Raw genomic sequence first — 16,156 nt, forward strand, 5'->3', positions numbered from 1 at the left:
AAGTGATGTGTGTGCTAAAAGACTGTTTTCTTGGCACATGCAAACTATCTGTACTAGGATGCAGCTTACAAGCACACAGGTGGAACTGTCATGAATGTGACAAACCTTAATGGTCTTAGCAAATGCAAAGAAAGAAAAATTAATTGTTTTGACTATTCTCTGTAATTGTGAATGGAACGTTCTTTCTTCTCTTTCCACTTAATATGCAGAAGAGGGAAAAAAAGCAAGTTTTTTTTGGTTCTGTTTCATTGCAAACCCCACACATTTTGGTGTCCTGTCAGCATCGCCACAGGCACACTTGCCAGGTGTTTTCTATCCAATATGCCCACTACAAAGAAGTATGAGACCAGATAAAGCTCCCACTGCCTCTGTGTCAGTCATGCCAAGCTCATGTCAGACCACATAGCACACCCATGCTTTGCAGCAGTGCTAAGATGCTCATTGCTCGTGCTCACGCTGTCCTGCAAGCCTACAAACAGGGGATACAGCAGAAAAGGAAGGTGGCTCTGAAGGAAGGTCCTGCAGGCCCTTCTCTAACCCACCTGCAATGCTTCAGGAGGTGCAGAAACATCAGTGCTCAGCTGGGCAGTTTTCCCTTCTACTCATCTACTGAGTGACGAGTTCATCCCATCGCCTCCATACCACAGATGTGGACAGAAGCAGAGGGAGTAATTTGTCCTAGGATTTGCCAAAAATAGGGCAGTAATACCACCCAGGACCAGGTCCTGTGTCTTCACTGTGAGGCATCTACTGCATCCACAGCACTTAGTGAAACCTATTGAGGGGGGTCCTCAAATCCTCTGCAAAGCACAGATAAGTGGGGGGCTGAGATGAGACCCTTGGAGGCTTCTGCAGCCATCAAAAATGCTGCCACAGAGCACTGAGGTTTGGTGAAACTGTGATCACAGGGAAGAAGAAAAGGTTACCAGCCTGTTTCTGAAACTAGTTTTAATATTGATGACAGTATCAAAGAGCTCCTAGCAGCTTACAGTGATGTCTCATGCTTTAGGCAATGTTTAGGATAGATCCTTTTATTATGGCTAGATGAAGGCTGGAAATAAAGAGACAATGCTGTTTGAAACTCCAAAATAAACATTTACTCTGGTACCTTGCTCACTGCACCCACCACCACTGATTACAACACTGCGTAAGTAATCAGTGCTTTGACTGACAGCCCACATTTTAAGCACTGTTTCAATATAAACAGCACATATAATGCCTCGGTTTTATACATGTCATCAATCACTACTTCTTAGAGGACAGCCTGTCACAACACAGCAGTGACACCCAGTCATTCATTTATGTTATGGCATTTTCCTTAATCTGCACAGGAAATTGCCATATCTGCAGCTAACAGTTATAAAACTCATGCTGAATTAAAGATCCCCTGAAGTTGCATGAGTGAAATAGTACCCCAGAAAGACTGCATTGCTGCAGCGCTGTGGTGTGTTACTCCTCAAGGCAGGCGGGAGATGTTAAAGAGAATGGGTCAGCTTCTCATCCAGCCACATCAGGAGAGCTATGTCAATTTTAACTGAATCCTGCCCACAGTGGTAATGGATTATTTTCTTTCCTTTGGGACTGCTCAAATATCAGGGGTATCTCATAGCATGGGATGAATGCAGGGAGGCAGTGAGACCCAACAGGCAGAGTCTGAAACAGACAACAAAGTTACCACATGTCAGCTAAGCCATGGTCATCATCTGAATATGCTCTTCACCCACAGCAAAAGCAGACAGTGCAGCTGAGTGTTAACTAAGACAGCTCTTTATAGCCTAGGATAGCTGAGGGAGGAGACATAAATCTTCATGTCATTAAAGTCTTATTTTTTTATCTAACTAAGGAAATTTCATAGTGCTGAAAGAAACCATATAATCCATCTCCAGCTGCCGTGAAGACACAAATTGAATCCAGGTACACTTTTAATACTGCCAAACTTTGTGTCTTCTGCGAATTTCATAATCTAATTCTCTATTACTATGGTGGTTGACACTGATCAGCACTTGAGCACATCCCACCCACTTGCCCACTCCCCACCCCAGAGGAATGGGGAAGAGAACAGGAAGAGCAAGACAGAAAACCTGCGAGTCAAGACAAAAACTGTTTAATAGCTGAAGTAAAGAAGAAACTCAACCAACAAGTAATGCAAAGGCAGTCACTCACCACCTCCCACAAGTAGACCAATGCCCAGACAGTCTCTCAGCAATGCCCACCACTCTCTACAAAACCCTCCCTTCAGTTTTTATTGCTGAGCATGATGTTGTAGGGCAGGGAATATCCCCATGTTAGTCTGGGTCGGCTGCCCCCTCCCAGCCTCTTGCCTACCTTAGACTTGGCTGCCAGCCAGCCAGACTGGGAGAAAGAGGCCTTGTTACTGTGAAAGTCCAGCTCATCAACCAAAACACTGGTGTGCCATTAACACTGTTTTAGTCACAAATCCAAAACACATCAGGGTATGGGGCAGCTAGGGAGCAAGTTAACTCCATTCCAGCCATACCCAGTACTATTAGACCATTTGAATCACTAATGGTACAGTGCCTAAGACCAGGCACACCTTGCATCTATTCTACACAACAGGACAAGGTGGCCACAAAAATTATTCTCTGGATGCAGCCTGAAAATGGTTCTTGTCAAATATGTATAAGAAACCCATCTACTGTACACATCTTTACTGTGCCTAGAGGAAATAAGCAGAAACAGAATCAAAGCCCTTACCATAGTCTGGATATTTGGCATTGGTTGCTTCTGCTTTAGCCACATGGCTTTGCGACCTTTTCAGAGGAGATTAGGCTGGTGTAATGTCATTTTGTTCCTCACAGATCCACCCAGAATGACACATAAAGAAAGGCTACATGAAATATTCAATTATTAAAAATTCAAAACTAAGAGGCATCTCAAGCGCCATCACAGTGAATTTTTTAAAAAGTTTGTGTTATAGTAAGGATATGACAAGCTGGGAGAACTGTTAAGGTACAAGTTCATATCTGGAGCTAGGTATTGAAAGTGAAGGTTCTTGTCCTGAGATAGGAGTGTGTCGTGTGTTGAGTAGCTGCTGTACTTGTTGCTGGAGATGGGGGAGCTGCTGTGCTTGGGGTTTTAGCAGCTGCATTGTCTGTTGCTTCGCCATCAGATCCAGAGACATCTTTCTCCTGCTCCTTACAGAGCAGGGCTCTGTAGGCGTAGGCCAAGCCTCAGCACACTGCAGGAAGTTGTCCCTTTCTAGTATTGCCAGGACAACAGCACGCCTTGTTTAAGTGTTCTGCTAATCTTCCCGAATTTTGCATTTGTTCAGGAGTGAAGTTCCAAAGCACTAGGACTAGGAGCTTGCCCATGCAATCCCACACACCCTGCCACTTATGACTGTCCATCCTTGGGAAAAATCTCGTAGTGGTATTCTTAGATAGTTGTTTAGTCTCAGACAAGACCTGAGCCGGACCCTGCTTAGGTTCCAAGATCTGACAAGATCAGGAGTTCTCAGGGTAGTGCGGCTGCAGGCAAACCACAGAAAGCATATGCAGCAACAAGCTGGTTCCCAGCAAAAGCAGCAGGGTGCTTTCAAGGGCATTGAATGGATATTGCAGATCTTCAACATTCCCAGAATCTACTTCTACTGCAAACAGCCTGGCTGGGGAGCAGAGGGTGTGAGGGAATGTCTCCTTCATAGGTTGACCCACCCGAGGGAAGAAAAAGAAAAAAAAAGTGTAATTGTTAAAAATTGTCATTACATGCATATTTCCAATGTGACAGCTCCTAGATGCTTGCTTGGTCTCATTTTGCTGCATCTTGCTGAGTAGAGACCAAAAGCTCTTTTGGCCAGAGCTTACTTCTTTTTTTTTTTTTTTTTCGTTTTCTGTAGTCCTGCTGGAAACTACTTAAAATACAGATGAGGTTCCACGTTAGCTCCTCGACTACTGCTCACAGGATCATTGTCCAACTCTTCAGTGTGCATGGGTTCCAAAACTGGGGAAGAGCACAGAAAAAAAATCACAAAGCACTTCTCAATAGAAGAGAACACCTCTGTACCAGGAAGGCCCTGAGACAGGAGAGTGGAGATGTGTCATATATGCTTGAACCTTTCCTACAGTCTTCTGTAGGTGTCTGCTGTTAGGCTGTAGGAAGACAGATAACTCTCATTTAATGGTCTAATTTGTCTTGGCTAGTAAAATAAAACCAACCAAAATTATTGCCATCATTGATCTTACAAAGCCAAGCTATCCTTAATGCCTTTTCCTCCTCATAATGCAGCCTTTGGAGCTGGTAGTGCTGTTACCGCTGTTTTACAAACTAGGTGCAGAAACATATAAAATAAATTGACTTGCTATGCATTTCCTGAGGTCCTGAACCCTCAGCTGCATCCCTGCACAAAGGACCTGGTTGGATGACTTCTGTTTCCCATCTGATCCCACACTAGAGTTTCATTTCAAAAATCCCCACAATGTGTCAGAAACCAGTAAAACCCACCCTACTGTGGGATCTGGTGTAAACTCCCAACTAAGAATTTGAAAAACTGACAAGTGGTTTACATGTCCAAGTTTAAATGCAGCAAAGAGATAAAACAGACAACCTAGTGGGAACCAATTGTCCCAGGCTAGCCCACAACCATGGAATGATCCCTCCCACAGAGCAACAGCTGTCTTCTGATCTTTTCATAATCTGATCTTAACACAGCCAAGACTTAACATTATCGGCAGAGTTATCAAACTCAGGGTTGGTTTAATTTCAGCTCACACATATACACACACTCAGACTCCCTGAAAAGGACATAACCTCTGTAATTATGTACTGCCAGAGGAAACGCACTTGCTTTCACAATAGACAGATGTTCAGAGTGTGTTTGTAACACTAGTGGAAGTCATGAACCTGAGATACTACTGCAAACAGTCTTAAACTCTGCCTAAGGTAGGCAGTGAGATCTCAGAAGACATACTTAAAAATAAAGTGTGGGTTTTGGTGGTAATCACATCACCAGCCAGTCTTCTCTGCCCAGTTTGTGTTCTGACTAGGAAAATGCTTCTGCAGAAGACCTGCTTCCACCAAAATGCTTTCATTCAGGTGAAAAAACGTACTTAACCACACACATGTATCTCCACACTGGAGCTAAGCGCTCTCTCTCCACTCCCCAGCACTTTGCAGGTTGGTTCTTGCCCCTGCTCTGCAATTATTGATAAGCAGCGATACCCAATCTATGAGCCATATGCAGCTTACTAAAACAGCTCATGTGAACCACAGCCTGCTTTTACCTTTCTTTTCTCCTGTCCCCTCCTGTTTCAAGAAAGAATCTGCAGGCAAACAACATTCTCAAGTCAACAAACATAGTGGGCTGAGGTCTCACCTTTGCACAAGGGAGAAGAAGGTATGGTCAAATCATAGTGGTGAAAGGCTGGGGGGACCCTCTGACAAACATGCCCTCCTGGAAGCAGTGCTATAGGTCCCCTGTCAGGGGCAGCTGAATGCCACTGTTGCATGCCACAGCATCCCAAAGTATCAATCCACTTTCTGCATGCCCAACTTAGAAAGCTGACAGCTGGTTTTCACTGTATCATCACAGGGATAACTTGGTGAAGCCATTCTCTCATGTCACTAGCAAAAAGCAAAGGTGAAGGTAAGAGCAGGAGGTCTCCCTGGCAGAAGTGTCTCTGAGCATTTGCAAAACCACCCTGAGATTAAGAGACAGGGAGAGCTAAACACTTGAAGAAAAATATTTTTGGCAGTGTCTGGTACAGACTAACTTCTTCAGGGCAATGCCTAGACATGAACAGGAGTCAAAGGCTTAAGTAAAAAACACACGTTTTAATGTAATTATTTCAAATAAAACAATATCCATTTCTTTAGGAAGTCTTACGACCAAAATAATGTTCACCTCCTATGCTATAATAATGATACTTATTTAAGCTTAGGCTTGGTGAGTCAGAGTCAAAAGAGGGGGGAAAGCCCTATGACTGCCTGGTAACTTTCATCAGGTTTTTAAATCTAACAGCTTCTCAACAATACAGGATCAAAGGATTAACTTATTAAATGCAGATTCCTGGAGCAGAAGAATGTGCTTCTGCACTACTTCTTGAATTTCTGCCCTACCCATCTGATGTTGCTACTAAATATTGTTTAACAATTCAAGTTCCCTACTTCTACTACATAAAGTTGGGCTTGATGTAGTTTCACATTGTTGGAAAAGGCTTTCATTAGCAAGTAAGATAAGTAGCATGATAGAAATTTAGTAATTAAAATCTATTAAAGATGTTACGTTTTCTGGCAAAAACAAATTATGCTTCAATTCATCAATTAATCTCCTCCAACAAAATTATCAGTGAAATATTTTATGACTCTAAAAAGCTTTAGCTTCTGTCAAAGGAAAAAGGATACTTGGTGGATAAAGAACTGGATGGATGGCCGCACACAAAGAGTTGTGGTCAATGGCTCAATGTACAGCTGGAGATCAATAACAAGTGGTGTCCCTCAGGGATCGGTGTTGGGACCGGTGTTGTTTAACATCTTCGCTGCTGACATGGACAGTGGGATTGAGCGCACCTCAGCAAGTTTGCTGATGACACCAAGCTGTGTGGTTTGGTTGATACACTGGAGGGAAGGAATGCCACCCAGAGGGACCTGGACATGCTTGTGAGGGGGGCTGATGCCAGCCTTATGAAGTTTAACCATGACAAGTGCAGGGTCATACACCTGGGTTGGAGCAATCCGAGGCACAGCTACAGGCTGGGCAGAGAAGAGATTCAGAGCAGCCCTGTGGAGAAGGACTTGGGGGTATGGGTCAATGAAAATGAACATGAGCCAGCAGTGTGTGCTCGCAGCCTAGAAAGCCAACCGTATCCTGGGCTGCATCAAAAGGAGCGTGACCAGCAGGTCGAAGGAAGTGATCCTGCCCCCTCTACTCTGCTCTCATGAGACCTCACCTGGAGTATTCTGTGCAGTTCTGGTGCCCTCAACATAAAAAGGACAAGGAACTGTTGGAACAAGTCCAGAGGAGAGCCACAAGGGTGATCAGGGGACTGGAGCACCTCTCGTATTAAGACAGGCTGAGAAAGTTGGGGCTGTTCAGCCTGGAGAAGAGAAGGCTGCGTGGAGACCTCATAGCAGCCTCCCAGTATCTGAAGGGGGCCTGTAAGGATGCTGGGGAGGGACTCTTCATTAGGGATTGTAGTGACAGGACAAGGGGTAATGGACTCAAACTTAAACAGGGGAAGTTTAGATTGGATACAAGGAAGAAATTCTTTCCTGTTAGGGTGGTGAGGCACTGGAATGGGTTGCCCAGGGAAGATGTGAATACTCCATCCCTGGCAGTGTTCAAGGCCAGGTTGGACAAAGCCTTGGGTGCCATGGTTTTGTGTGAGGTGTCTCTGCCCATGGCAGAGGGGTTGGAACTAGATGATCTTAAGGTCCTTTCCAACCCTAACTATTTTATGATTCTATGATACAGACAGTCAGCAAATGAGCATGGAAATACTTGCACAATGGTATCTCCATGAAGTAAGAGTCACTAAAATAAACCTCAATCACCTGTACACTTTTGGCAAGGTACAGAATGGTCTGATAAACATACACTAGCTCAGACACTATTGCTGGTTTTCAGTTTGCGTTCACTTTCACTACTTTCTCATCACAACAGCCTGAAAAGGTAAAAGATGCAATCTGGCTGGTTTGCTGGCAAACTCAACAATAAATTCACATCAATATTAATGTGACTATTGCATGATTCTCAGATGACAGAAAAATGACAAGGGATTAAGAATTTATGCTTTCCTATGACTGACTGGACCAACCTTTTACACAGAGGATACCAGCAATCACTAATGAGCAGCTCAGAATAGCAGTGCTCTAGGGACTTTGTACAAGGCTCCTCTCCTCCATCTGACTGTACAGTATATCTGAGCTATTTCAGCACAAAGATTCCCAAAGCGCATCTTCTAAATTAATTTTTTTTTCATTTGTTTACAGTTTGATCTCCACTTTATCTAGTTGTTTGGTTTTGGTTTTGTCAGGGCTAGTGAAAAAGTGCTGCATGGTAGTTTTAGCTCAAGTTTGTTCTTCCACTGAACACTTATTTAAAGTGGTATTTTTGGGGTATGAGCCTGTGTAGTTTCCTGTCTCCTTCTGAAGCTGTCCGGTGATGCACACTGGTGTGAATTGCTGTAATTCAAAATGGGATATGTCTCCTCTGTACCTCGACAGGGGGGCTACTCAGTTCACATTTACCCAGATCCCACCTCCATTTGGCAGGAACAAACACACCAACTCCAGCTTTCCCAGGAAAAACAGCTCCAGCACTGCAACACTTGACAGCAGGACACTAAAGCTGCTCCTCAGGGCACAGCACTGAAAACAGCAGGAGCTGAAGATATTTTGCAACAGCACTGGAGAAAGAAGATATTTGGTACTTAGGTGATGTCCAGGCAAAATATACTCAATCACAGCTGGTCACCTGTACTATAACCAAGCCTGGAACCAGCTCCAGGTCTATCTGCTCTGCCTTATCCCTCTCTCATTTTCGTATTAGCTATCAACTTTACAGAAGGTTTATAAAAAGAAATCCTTTGCACCCTTATATAATTGACTGAGGTTCGGGTACCCAACTCTTCACAGAGGTGGAGGATGTAAAAGCCATGCTTGGAGCTTTCTGTATTGCAAACCTAAGAAAATATTAGAAACTTTCAAAATGATGTGAAACCCCTTTCCTTTCAAAATAACTGACTAAACTTTCTTCAGCTATGTTCACTTCTAACATGTAACTGCTCTTCTTACAGAGCTTGGGTTAAAAAAAAGAAGGTCAACTGCTGTTGGAGTGCTGGTGGAGTTGATTAAGTGGCAAAACACTATGAACAATGTGAAGCAAATGCCATCTTATGTTGAGCATGCAGCTTTCTGTTAAGCCATATAATTTTCTAATAATTTCCAACCAATTTACAGCTAACCCCGCTTAGTAAAATCGAAGTCCTGATTTAACTTTAAGGCTAAAAACAAAAGATATTTTTTGCCTATTGTTTTCTTCAGGTTAAAAATTCATTTTTACCCAGGAGTTTTTAGCAATACAGTGAAATAATGTCCTTTCAAAGCATGTTATTTACTTCATGATCTGTGGCAGAAGGAATTAAAGGGGTATGTCAGTGATTGTCTAACCCACCCTGAGAAGTGGAACTGGATGATGTACAGCAGAAGCGATGCACTTTTTCCAAGAGGACTTGGCTTGGCACCAGTCCAGAAGGTGTTGCATACAAACCCTCAGCAGAATACCTGCTTTTCCCCTAATAAATTTCCAACTGACCAAAGCATATTTTAAGCGAATTCTGGATTGAAATCCCTGTATTTAAGTGTATGTTTATGTAGAAATGTAGAAATCAACTGGACTAAGTCATTGTATGTTTAGAAGGTGGAAGAGTGGCACAACTGAATAACATTTGTATGTATAAGACTACTCAATTCAAAAGCTGCTAAAAGAAAAAACAAGAAGGAAAAATCAAAACTATGAAAAAAATTACAGTAAAGATCTAAGAAAAACCTCCTGTCTTGAATTAGCTTATCATTTAAAAATTAGTGAAGCGTTAGGGGAAATATAAAAATTATCACAGCAAATTCTTATTTCTAACATAAGAAAAAACCACAATGCTACATTTTCCAAAAGGTTTCCACCTTTACAAGCTCATACAGAGAAAACCAGATTAACGTGTAAACAGATCTCGCAAGTCCTGATTGCTCAGGCAGCATTTTAACTAGTGGGTTGCTCTGCACAAAATCACAGGTATTTTGTGATTTAAACAGCATTTTAGAAGACTTGGTATAGTGGAATTTTATGCCTGTCTGCAGTTGCAGACCCTGTGGAAGAAGAATAAGAAATGGGACACAAACATGTATCCCTTACAGTTCAGTCTTCTCTTCACATGCTAACCCACATCACCAGAGGCTTAGCAGGTTCTCAGCTGCAGCTTTCCACCAGTTTCAGCCTTACTGCATTTAGGAAGTAACTTTAATACTTGAGAAAGCAATGCAAGAAGTCTCAAAGGGATGAGACAGGGCTATGAAGTTTGCCTGCCTTTGATTCACTCCAGAGAGCAGCTGAGGAGCAGAGCTGAGAAGCATGGGAAGGAAATAAAGATGAGGGGGAGAGAAGGAAAAATCAGAACAAAGGGATGTGAAAAAAAGAACAACACTGAAGACAGATTAAAAACAGATGAGGATCCTAATCATCTGAAATCTAATTTATATTACTGTTTCAAAATGAGGCTGTCTAACCAGGGTAGTGAAACAGAGGAAAGGAGTATGTAATAAATATTTTATTACATTAATCATAATAAGCTGTACTTTAAGTCTTGGCCAAAGCATATTCTTAAATCAAGCTGAGAATGTGAGCAGTTTCAGACTTAAGAGCATGAGGCCCACATGACTGTAATTAAGATAATAAATCATGCTGTAGAGCTCTCTACACAGGCTGACAGAGCTAGTTGATATATTGCTTATTAGAGACTGCAGACATTTCTCCCTTTATTTTATTAAAGTGCCAGTGGTAGTGAATCAAAAGGTACCCTTTTCTGTTCTGGTTGAACTACCTCCTGCAGGTAATCGGAAACATGTTGAGAGCTCATGCCACTGACTTCTGATAACAAAATCTCAGCACATGCATCCCAAAGAACTGCACTTCAGCACCTTTTCTCTCACACCCATCTTTTATTTAGTAACGTACTCGAATTGCCTTCTTACTGAACTTGCAGTTTTATTTCTGAGATTCTCTGTTGGTGATTTTGCCCAACCAGACCAATTTCCTTTTACATTTCCACACTGTATATTCCCCATTATGAGTGAAGCAACCTACGGGGGGTACAAACTCTATGAAGAGCTCACAATTTACTACCCTGCCTAACTAGTTTCAGTGCACACTTCTTCTAAAATACATATTTCCTTTGTCTTCACTGGGTCACAGAGTAGACTTTAAAGACAAGCTCTTTACACAAATCTCCAGAGAGGATGAAGTGCAGCATTTGAGAGTCAAACAGCTCCTAAGGTGTATTTTTTAGCCTGCTTTCCTATTTTCAACCTCTCCTGAGCATATTCTCCTTGCATGCCAGAAAAAGAAGTCGACTTTAAATTTCACTTTAACCTTTGCAAACACAACTCTCACCATATTAAGGAGGAGTGGAAGTCCAAAGATGTAGAGGTCCTACAAGGCTGGGGCAGAATCCACAGCTGGGCAGAGGACAGAGACAGGAATACATCCCAACGTGCAAAAAAGGCCACAGACCTCAGACATTAGATACTCTGCCAGGCAGCTGTTCACACACCATGGCTGAAAAAGTGCACATACTTTGTTCCAGACTAGCCATGGCATGTCCGGGCATTTGCCAGGACAAGGAATCCCAAAAGGCTGGAAAGGAGCAGCTGGAAATTCTGTACAGAGAGGAGAAGAAGAGATAAGGAATGCACATTCACCAGGAACCAGGACGTTGTTCATGGCACAATTAGTTTATTTCTTGAATAAATGTTTAAACGTACTTTACCATAGTTAAAATGAATAGATTTAGTCACATTTTGCAGCTCTTCTTAAGTAAAGCCTCTGTAAATAAGAGTAATATCAATTTTTTTTCAAGCTTTCTATATAGAGACAAACACACAAACACACACATTTTGTCACTCAGAATGCTGTTATTCTCTTCTGTAATTATGATGTCAATTTTTTTCTGTTGGGATTGTATTGTTATTTCCATAAAAATAATTTGTCCTTCTCCATGGGATATGAACAACCCGTTCCCCTGCTACTGAATGAGTTCATACCAAAACTGACACCAACCAATTCATGTAAGAGGTGACATGGGGTGTAATTTAGTGGATGTAATTGTGGATGCATGTTATACATATATATGTCTATTTTATTACACACTAGCACAATAACCAGTCTAATGTATTTAACAACTGTACAAACGAATGGTAAATGGGCCGAGTTATTTGTCAAACTAAGTTTTCTAAGGGTAATCTGAAATCTGGAGAGGGAAAACAAGCAAAAAGACACTATACAGGCAGCATAAAAAAAAAAAAAATCTGTGAGCAAAAAGCAAAACATATATCAGCATCCAGGCATGAATGCTGCACTGTAATGACAATAATAGTTTTTCCAACTGTTAATTATTTTCTTGGATGTATAGTCAGTAAGAGAGTAAGTCCCAAAGAACTTGCAGTACTCCATTTACCAGAGTCAATGACAGTGAAAAATCCCCGGAATATGGCACATGCACATGACTGAAGGATAGAGCTCACCACAATCAGAAGGGTGCTACAAGTTGTGGACGAAATTAAATTATTCCCATACAAAGCCATCCATACTTCTGTGTCTCACTCATGCTACTATCCTTGACCACCCGCAGCAGTAAAGCAGAGATGAGGCAGACACCCAGTTAGGAGAGAGGTGAGTATAAACAGAAAGTTAAAGCAAGCTATTCAAAGATCAGAGATGAATTTTTCCCATGGTTGATTTCTGAGTACAGGAATGTCCTGCTTGAAAAAAATCAGTAATATGGCATATTCAGCTTTGCACTGGGGTGACATGACCTGGGTCAGAATAGCTCAGAATCATTTTTTCCCTTCTCTGAAAAAAAAGCAGCTTTTTTCTTTCTTACTCCCTTTCTCTCTCCCACCCAAGGACTCTCCCACAACAAGCGATTAAGTATTATTAATCCATATCTGTATGGTTTCAAGTGATGTTTTCATTATGAAGACCTAGTTAATGAAAAGCAACAACAGACCACAGTGTCCCTGCCAGTCATTCTGGGTTTAATCAACAGGAATATGCACAGTATTTCCATGTGTGTGTGTACGCGCTTACTGTTTAATTAATGTGAGTGACAGGTGTATGTTAGAAGTAAGATGCAGCCAATACACTTAATGGCCAATGTATAACTAAGAACATAACATCATAAAGCTTTCATCAGACTCAACAAGGCCCTCAGCATCAATTTTTACATGACATGCATGCAAGAAATCCTGTTCCTGGCTTCCAACAGGATTCAGGGGCAGCCAGCATCACAAAGTTCAAGTGATCAGCAGCATCCTACCGTTTTTGCAGGGCAACACTGCTTGGCTCCAGCCAAATGCACTCATTTGGGAAATCAAAATGCTGCTCTGCCCAATCATCCTACATAGGCTACTAGACACATTCAAGCTGTTCAGAAAAAACAATGTTGAAAGTAGCTTTTGTGTGACCAGTCTGTGGAGTGCCCTAGCAAGATTCATCAAGGAAAGTAGACTGTGGATGGATTTTTAGCAAAGAATGGCCATGTTCCCAAGTCAGCAAGTGCCTATGTGGAGCTCGACATGAATCGAGGATGAAGGAGGATGTGAGTAAGGAAGCAAAAGTAACGGTGCAAGCAAGATGAGAAGAAACTGGAATGTGCTAAGATACAAAATAGTGAACTGTTAGCAAGTTTTAAAGGTTAAGTTTCCATATGCTTATTTGACCAATTGTATATTAGTTGCTGTGTGCTGCAAGAATACGTATCAAAGCATAATATACTAAGCTATTGTATATTTATCCAATTACAATACAGCAAGCTATTGAATATGTATCCAAATATAATACAGCGAGCTATTGTATATGTAGCGGTAGCTGCTGTGTGGTACAAGAATATGTATCCAATTATAATACAGCAAGCTACTGTAAGCAGATGCAGACAACAGTATAAAAAGGATAGATGCTTTGTATTAAATGGCTTTGGTCTGATCACATTATCTCTGAGTCCAATTTTTTCTGCTGCAGTAGACATTTCAGTTTCTCTCTCTCGAGGCTCTGATTTGATAGCCTAGTTCAACACTTCCTGCAATCAGCATGGGCATATGGGTGGTGAGGCACTGGAACATCTTAAAGAAGTGGTGAATGCCCCATCTCTGGCAGTGTTCAAGGCCAGACTGGACAGAACCTTGGGTGACATGGTTTAGTGTGAGGTGTCCCTGCCCATGGCAGGGGGGTTGGAACCAGATGATCTTGAGATCTTTCCCATATGATTCTGTGATTCACTTAAGCATACTTTATCAAAGAAAGATGGATTTCAACATGTTTCAATGCTTCCAGGATCTGCATGTTTTAGCAAGCACCAGTGCTTTGCCAGCCATGACAAAATATCTGCCAGCATGTTTCTGTTTTGTTTTCTGGAAAAATCAAACATGATTTTATGTATTCAAAATTGTTATCTTGCTTAGATAGACAGGAAATACACTTAGAAATTTTTACTGATCTGTTTGATGCTCAAATACATTGTAGGCACACTGCAAGCACAAAAAGAAGATGACATGACAGAACAAGTCTCACTAAGAGGATAATACTTTACATATGAAGAAAAGGGGAGATATAAGAAGTGACTGTGTGCTAGCTTCAGAGAACAGCCCATGAAAAAATGGCATGCTCCCATTATGGATACAGATGAAACCAATTCTTCCTGAAGTTTACTGCTGCTATTAGACACTTTGGCCTTGAATACAAAAATAGTTTTTCTGTAAATGCATTTACTCAAGTACCAGCCTCATCCAAAGTGGGAAAACTCTCTCAGAAACTATGCTGACCTAAACCACCAAATCTTGTATTCCTTTTCTGTTCTAGCACCCAAAGTGCAAAAGTGCATGTCTGAGGCCTTTCCAGGGTGAGTGTCTATGGCTGCTGTGCTGCATCTCATCTACAGATCCCAATCTGATCCTGCCTTAGCTCTCTTTTCTTACTTTAAGACTGACAAATCCTAAGATGGAAATAGCTCCAAACTGAACAAAGCAATTGCAAAGACCACACAAAGAAAACACACCCACCATGTTAATAATCTCCTGTTTCCTAAAAATGATGTTCACTACAAATTTGTCCAGTTTCCTTCGTTGCTTCCATGTTTTCAAGACAGCTGGAACTATCAGAGTCCTTATTTTCTTCCTTTACACACCAGTATCACAAAACACATCATTTTGCACAGAAATGTTTAATCTTGTTTAGAATGCCTTTAGTGAAAGGGAGAGCATAGCACTTAGATGATGACGGTCTTGCAAAAATGATTGTTTTCTACTTCTCTCTTCTTCTTCCTACTTTCTGCTTTTCTGCCTTATTTGTTGGGGTAATGGAGAAGAGGGTACATTTCCAAGTCTGAAATGAGCACTGATGCTCCAGAACACAATCATTCATCAAAACAGGGAGTTCCTCTTTTAATATCACACACCATCTTACTTAATAGTGTTTGTGCTACGGTACTATGAATTAAAAACATACATTTTTATACATGTCAATAATTATTTTTATACATGTCAATAATATAAAACATACATTTTTATACATGTCAATAATTCTCAGTGATGCTATTTCTCTATTCAAAACCTCAGAGAATATTCCTGACTGTCTGGCAGCTGAACTTCGCATGCTTTACAGACTTCATCCTTAAAAACTGCTGGAGCTTGGCTGCAGTAGATCTTTCTGAGAGTAGAGATTAAACTCCTTCCTAGCTACAGGCAAGCAGTTTCCACAGACCGTATGGAAACTCCCATTCCTCACCTATTACACAGGATCAGTAGGCCTATGCAGCTTTTGCTGCAGGTAATACAATTCAATGCTCATCAAACATGCTTGACCTCATGATCGCCAACAGAGAAGGGCTGGTTGGAAATGTGATGTTCCAGGGCACCCTTGGTTGCAGCGATCATGAAATGGTTGTGTTCGCCTCAGGACAGTGAGAAGAGTGTGCAGTGAGCTCACTGTGTTGGACTTCATGAGAGCAGACTTTGGCTCTTCAGGAATGTGCTTAGGAAGGTTCCATGGGATATAGCCCTAGAGGGCAGGGGGCCCAAGACTCTTGGTTAATATTCAAGGATCACCTGCTACAAGCCCAGGGGTGTTGCATGCGGACTAGAAGGAAGAGCAGCAGGAGGGCCAGGAGACCTCCTTGGATGGATAAGGAGCTGCTGAGGAAACTTAAGAGGGGAAAAAAAAGGCTTATAAAAGGTGGAAGCAAGGACAGGCAGACTGGGATGAATACAGGGATATAGTCTGGGAAACTAGGGACTGGGTTAGGAAAGCTAAGGCCCAGTTAGAATTAAACTTAGCTAGGGATGTGAAAGATAACAAGAAGGGATTCTATGGGTACATCATTGCAAATAAAAGACAGACTAGGGACAACATGGGCCCTCTCTAGAAGCTATCAGGAGA

The 16,156-nt window shown here is 41.8% G+C and overlaps 1 protein-coding gene across 2 annotated transcripts in view; it reads right to left on the reverse strand.

Annotated features, from left to right (window-relative positions):
- KIAA1958 (KIAA1958 ortholog) overlaps positions 1–16,156 on the reverse strand; it is a 74,971-nt gene that overhangs the window by 20,762 nt on the left and 38,053 nt on the right. The window lies entirely within an intron of this gene.

This window comes from Pezoporus wallicus, unplaced genomic scaffold (genome assembly GCF_028554395.1).
Source record: "Pezoporus wallicus isolate ANWC-B61680 ecotype Strahan unplaced genomic scaffold, APGP_CSIRO_Pwel_v1 scaffold_8224, whole genome shotgun sequence".
In the NCBI taxonomy this organism is placed as follows: domain Eukaryota; kingdom Metazoa; phylum Chordata; class Aves; order Psittaciformes; family Psittacidae; genus Pezoporus; species Pezoporus wallicus.